The sequence below is a fragment of the Limulus polyphemus genome, unplaced genomic scaffold, assembly GCF_000517525.1.
Source record: "Limulus polyphemus unplaced genomic scaffold, Limulus_polyphemus-2.1.2 Scaffold3718, whole genome shotgun sequence".
NCBI lineage: Eukaryota > Metazoa > Arthropoda > Merostomata > Xiphosura > Limulidae > Limulus > Limulus polyphemus.
The window spans coordinates 2,499-9,251 of NW_013669328.1; the positions used below are offsets into that span (position 1 = coordinate 2,499).

Consider the following 6,753-nt stretch of genomic DNA (forward strand, 5'->3'; position numbering starts at 1 on the left):
CTTGTGTCCAAAAACAAATTCGAGATATTCAAAGCAGCGCCTTGCACACTCATTGCGCGGGTCACTCACTTAATTTTGCTATTATAAATTCAAGTTCAGTTCCACCAGTAAAAATTTATATCGATCAAGCTAAAGGAATAACTATTTGGATTACTTACTCACCTAAACTGGGGAAACTATTAAAGGCAATCTATTAAAAAAGGCATCCAGCAAGGAGCACCTTCACCACGTCTTTCACTACTCAATGCGTGCATTAAACGTTGGGTTGAGAATGAATGTTGAAGGTTGGGAAGGTTCTGTTCATGTCATCCATTCTTACTTCATATGTGCGAAGTTATTGTGTACAGAGATGATCAATTTGAAATGTTTAACAACAACTGGACTGCTGAAGATAAGAAAAATGATATGGCTTATCTAAAAATACTGGAATCCTTTGAATTCATTTTTATTTAACAGCTTTACAACATTCGCTTTACTATTTGAAAGAAGTTTCTATAAATTTGCAAGGTCCAAGCCAAGACATTGTTTCTGGTGTTTTCCTTATAGAACAATGCTGTAAAAAAATAACTTCACTAAGAGTGAACGTAGAGGATTATTTACAACGTATCTTCAAGCACAGCAGCAATATTGCAAATAAATATAATATTAATGTTAGCATGCCTCGAGTTAGTCAACACTAAGCCCAGCGTGCAAATGAAGAACACGCGGAGGAATACTTTTAGAAAAAAAGTAACCATTCCTTTTTTTGACCACATTACCAGTAATCTTTCCTCTAGATTTCATGCACATGTAAAGCAAACAGGCATCAGTTCTGTAACTTATGCCATAAAACTCACCCAATGATGATTTGTTGACTTTTCATTGGATGTTTGTGGATTTTATGTGAACGGCCATACAATTCTTAAAACTGTATTTCATGCAAAATTGCTTCCAATTTTAGTTTCATAGCACCTATTTGTTTTACAAATTTTCTGATGGGCATGGCCCCAGACCCTCGTAGCGTTAACATGCTTGGTATGCTGACTGTGCTTTGCCCAAAATGTGTTGGATTTTGATCTCACAAATTAGAACCCCCTTTGAAGTATTCTATGTACGAGCCTGGTGTATGTTTACCAACTTATATGGGATTTAGCACAAAGGTACCTTCTTGCAGGTCCCAAGTAATTATATAGACAATTTTGGATCTTCCTGTGTTTTTCACGATTTTTTTTTTCTGTTTTCAAAATTGAACACATTGGGATTGAGTGGCGGAGATATGTTACAACCACCCTCGAATGTTAGCCTCTTTAATTTAGAGTTTTTAATCTTTTAGGATATACCGTCATTTAAGTTTGATTATTTTTAAAGAATAAAAAATATAAAGATAAAAGTGTTTAATTTGGCATAAAAGAATGATTCCATATTTTGAATGGATTTTTGTTAAATTTTGTAAAGGTTCTAGGTGATATAGATGTTGGAATTTTAGGAAATCTTAGAAACTGAGCAATTTTGATTTTTCAATATAAAAATTTAAAGGCTTCGCAGAACATAAATGATGGAAACTAATAATATTGTTTGTAGTTAAGCACAAAGCTACACAATGGGCTATCTGTGCTCTGCCCATCACGGTTGTCGAAACACGGTTTCTAGCATTGTAAGTCCGCAGACATACCTCTGTGCCACTGGGGGGGGGGGGCAACTATTAATATAAGTCAATTTCTACATTCTTCTATTATTTTCGTTTCATTTTGTCTAATTCGATAAGCAAATAAAGTCGTTAAATTTCGGGTATTTTTATAAAAGGAAAAAAAATTAAAAGTATTTCTCTTCTTTTAGGAAATATATAGTTTTAAAGATTCTTCTTCCTTTCTTTTTTTAAATAAACATAAATCTCAAAAAGTGAGGAATCATTAATTTGTCATAAAGAAAAAGTAAGAGCTTTGTTACGTAGAGTTCATATTTCAAACTTTAATAGTGATTTTATTAAATGTCCGCTTATTACTCAGTAATAACTTGAGTACTTATAACGATAAAAGTAGAGGTTCAGTCCCTCTGGTGGGATAGCGCAGATGGTTCCTTGTGCAGTTTTCCGGTTAAAACTAAAACAAAGAAACATTTCGTCAATATACGTCTCTACAGAAAATATATAAAAACCCAGTGAATATGTTTAGCCCTGACATAGTTATCAATTTCGAAAATCCTTATGGCATGATTATGCCTTATCACTCCTAAACGTTTTCTTCCTTCGCCAGGCTCCCCGAGTAGCTATGCGGTAACTTCAAGGGCTTATAACGTTGAAAATCGAATTTGGATATTTTCCGCGGGTTGATGACAGATAACCCATTGTATACCTGTGTGCTTAACAATATACAAACAAACCCTTAAGCAGCCAGTGCAATTGGCAAAGCAAAAAGACATTTATAATGAATTTAATTTGTTGTCAAAACGTAGTTTTACTATGCTTAAGCTTTGAAAATTTTACATCCACGGTAACATATTTGAATTTTATTGTTTATTTCTAATTAAAAACAAGGCTACACAATGGCTATCTATGCTATGCTCACTACGGGGAGCAAGACGAAGTTTCTAGTGTCATAAGTCTGCAGATTAGCCGTTGTGCCACTGGGGGTCTGAATTTTATTTACCAGCATTCATCAATAATGTATATTTACGATGTGTAAAACTGAAATAAGCGCAAATTTGATTTTTAACAGCTTTCAGGAAGGGTAAAATTACCAGTTTTTAATTTATAAAAGTTATCTCCTTTTTTCTAAAAAAAAAATCTTGTTTCTTTTGTTTTGACTTTTAGTATTTTCTCGAACAATTTAGATGTACAAGGAGTTAAAGTATTAGATTCAAGTGAACTTATTTGAAACCAATCACATTTTATTTTAGAACACCTTAACCTGGCTGTCATGGATGCAATTAATTTTCTTTGCCCGGCATGGCCAGGTGGTTAGGGCGCTCGACTCGCGCTCTGAGGGTCGCGGGTTCGAATCCCCGTCCCACCAAACATGCTCGCCTTTTCAGTTGTGGGGTCGTTGTAATGTGACGGTCAATCCCACTATTTTGGATAAAAGAGTAGCTCAAGAGTTGGTGGTGAGTGATGATCACTAGCTGCTTTCCCAGTAGGTTTACGCTGCTAAATTAGGGACGGCTAGCGCAGATAGCCCTCGTGTAACTTTGCGCGAAATAAAAAAAAACAAAACAAACAACTAATTTTCTAGCGCACTTGTTGAGTCTCCCTAAGCCTCTGAATATATTCAGAGCCCCACATCATTAAGTTCTATGCCTCTGAATATATTCAAAGCCCCGCATCATTAAGTTTGCTCTTGTGGGAAAAACAAAAAGCAATATTTCGCAAAATAGTGGCGGTAGGGATGCTTTCTCTAACCCGCTTTCAATACCCAACTCTTAATGTCCTTCCAAATTGTTTCGCGTGATTAATTTATTGATGATCATTAGCGCAGAAGTATCTTACGGGCCGAAGTTGAAAGGTAACGGGTCAAAGTAGGGAGTGGGTATAACTCAAGAAACGGCTCTTCATATCTACTTATTGTGACTGTTAGAGTAGAAACTTCAGTTGAGTTTATGTATTAATGTAATAGTGGCGGACATTTTTTCCCTTGCATTCCTCCATAGAGAGTGCTAGCACACTCTCTGAAATATATAAGACGTTTGTGTGCCCTCCCCCACACTGTGAGAATGTTATATTATAAAAAATTTAATAGTTATTATTATTATTCTTTTTTGTAAAGACGTTACGCCATTCATGAATATAGTTAAAGTTAACTTACATCAAAAATAATAAATGCTCAATAACTGCAATAATGGGGTGAAGGGTATTATGACCACCCATTAACACGCCCCTTGTTCTAACCTATCATCCTACAAAGTTTGGCTCAGATTAGCCCAGTGACCTAGGAGTAGTCAGATAACGGACAGACAGACATAGATGTTTGTGCTTTATATATACAGACAAAAAGAAGAAAGAGTGAAATAGCGGTGGCCATGTTTTCATTATATCCCTCCATAGAGAGTGCTAGCGTACTTTTTGAGATATGCAGTGTGCTCTCCCCCACACTGTGTGTATATTATATTATAGAAAAGTTAATAACGTTTTTCTGGGGTAATGATGTGGTGCCATCTGTGAATATAGTTAATGTTAACTTACGTCAAAGATAATGAATGCTCTCTAACAACAATAATAGGGTGAAAGGGGTGGTGAAGCGTGCACTCATTAACATGCCACTTGTTCCAAAGTATCATCCCACAAAGTTTGGTTCAGGTTGGCTCAGCGACCTAGGAGTAGTTAGATAACGGACAAACAGACAAACACACAGATTTTTATGCTTTATATATATGTAGCTAACTGCTATTTCAGTGTGTTCAATTTTTATTCTATTTTGCTTTACAAAGTATTTATATGTTGCAGATATTTCTGTGTTTAATTTATTGTTATATATAATTTCCCTCTTTTGAAATGTACTTTTGAGTATGATTTACTTGAGTTGAAGTTTATATGGTGATCTAGATATTTATAATTTTCTATATTTTTTTAGTTTATTTGTTTTAGAATCTTTTAGCTGTTTTATACTATCGCATATTTTTTTTTAATTGTATCGTATTGATGAAATGGTTTCTATTCTTGGGCGGACTATTTGGTAAAAAGAATAATTGAAAGTTCAGTCCACTTAATAAAAATGAATTAGTTGTAACTAATGAGACATGTACATTTGAAAATCAATAATGAAGAGCCAGTGGATAAGCACCTATGCGCTGAATGAAGTTCTGTAATGAATGGTTACACCAATACTACATAGTCAAAATTGAAAAATATAAACATTTTAACCCTGTCTTTATTTTCAGGAAATTATCGAGTGACGATCTCTACCTTCTTCTCTTAAGATCAAATAAGTGAAGAGATCTTAAACCACCTCAATAAGATAACTCCCTCTCCCATGGATTCATCTTAGTAGCTCTACTCTGAATCCTATTCAATAAATTAATATCTGTGCAAAACTGTGCACAGTACTCAAAGTGAGGCCTAACTAGTAATTTATAGAGATATATTAATAGCTCTTTTGACTTGTAATAAATTTGCCTATATGTACAACCTCAAATTCTTATGCTTGTATACTCATACCCTCTTGGTCTTGTTTCTATACAAGCAGGTATTTCTGTATAGTACAAATGGACTAGAACATTGGAATGATAGTAAGCAGGGTTCGTTTTTAATTTTATATACATAAAGATCCATAACTTGCTCCTGGCACAGTATCCAGTGATGACATCAGTCTCTTTAGAAAGTTTCTCAACATTCCGTCACTTTTGGAAATGTTTTCACCTATTCACTGGTAGAAAATGACCTGAGACTTGTTACACTTATCAAATGTCGAATGCTATCACATATTATAATCCTCTCCGCACCTTCATGCAGATCTTGACAATTGTTTTTGACAATGTTGTATACTGTTTACTGGGTCACGAGGATAGCTTTTGTCGTTGACCTTTGTGTTCGTGGGCCCTCAATTGTTACTAGATGCCATTATTTAACTTACACAGCAAGCGTACGACTTGCTGCAAATCTATTTGTGGATGATCCTGGTTTCCAAGATTGATCCATAATTCTTCATTTTACAATGCATTTAAGTACAAGGCAATCCATCTGGACTGTGGGCTCTAAGCATTTGCCTAGTTTGCCTATGCATTAATTCAGATATCCCTTGAAGTGATATCCCCATCTTGGAGATTCTAAATTTCAGATCACTTTTCGGTGTCATTACACAACCCACGGAATGCCGAACAATGTCAAAATTTAGTTCTGATATATTCTGTTCCACTTTATCGCCTGTGGTTGTCAATTGACTTGCTGGTTTGCATTTTCAAAATCATTTTAATTTAATATCCTCTTAAAAGATTAATGTAATCAAAGTATAGATGATTCTCATTCAGCAAATTGAATGTTTTATATACAAGTTTTATATACACAGGACTCCGGACCGCAGGGGGAGGGTGATAACTGTGGTAGTTACAATTTGGCAAGGGGTCTAGTGAAATATCAAGTGGCCAACATAAATGGACAAAAGGGGGTCGGTGGTATAAGACCGATAGAAAGGGGATATGTAAATTGGCCCAAATCAGCTCTTTCCGTCTCCAAAATCGCAGAGAACCTTTAATGTTTTTATTTTATTGTTACACTGGTCATATACCTGTGTTAACTAATTTTATTGATACTTGAACAATATATAATGATGATTTCAAAGGATTTTTTAAAGCTAATAATTTTGTGTTTTACTGCAGTAAGTAATCAGTCTGACAGAAATTAATTAATGGTATTCATTGAAGTTTACAGGTCAAACTGACACATTCAAAAACAAATCTTGCTTACCATGTTTGTTGCTAATAGAGATATTTGCTTTTATTGAAAATGAAAGTTTTTTTCCTGAATTATTTATTATAATCTTTGATAATAAGCTCCCACTGAATCTTCTTTTAGCAGTTGAAGTAGACGTCTAGTAGAATTCGAAATCGTTGCAATTATATTCAAAATGTGTTACAGTGGTGTGGTTTTCTCTATTAATATTAGGTCGTCAAGAAATTAATGTCGCGTTTTGGAACACTTTCATTAATCACCCCCCCCCAAAAAAAAAAACAACGTACATCACGTATAGTAGTTAAACGGACCGCCTAAATGTCACGTTAGTGTAGCCTATATAATGTATAAAGTTCCCCTTTAAAGTGATGGCACACGACGAGACACAGATTCGGCAT

At 34.8% G+C, this 6,753-nt stretch overlaps 1 protein-coding gene across 1 annotated transcript in view; it reads right to left on the bottom strand.

Moving 5' to 3' along the window:
- Nucleotides 1-513: 513 nt before the first annotated feature.
- The window catches only part of LOC106469901 (carcinine transporter-like), a 46,563-nt gene continuing 40,323 nt past the window's right edge, over nucleotides 514-6,753 (bottom strand). The window contains exon 11 of the mRNA XM_022398479.1: nucleotides 514-553. The gene's annotated coding sequence lies outside the window, so the exon portion shown is untranslated. The remainder of the gene's footprint in view (nucleotides 554-6,753) is intronic.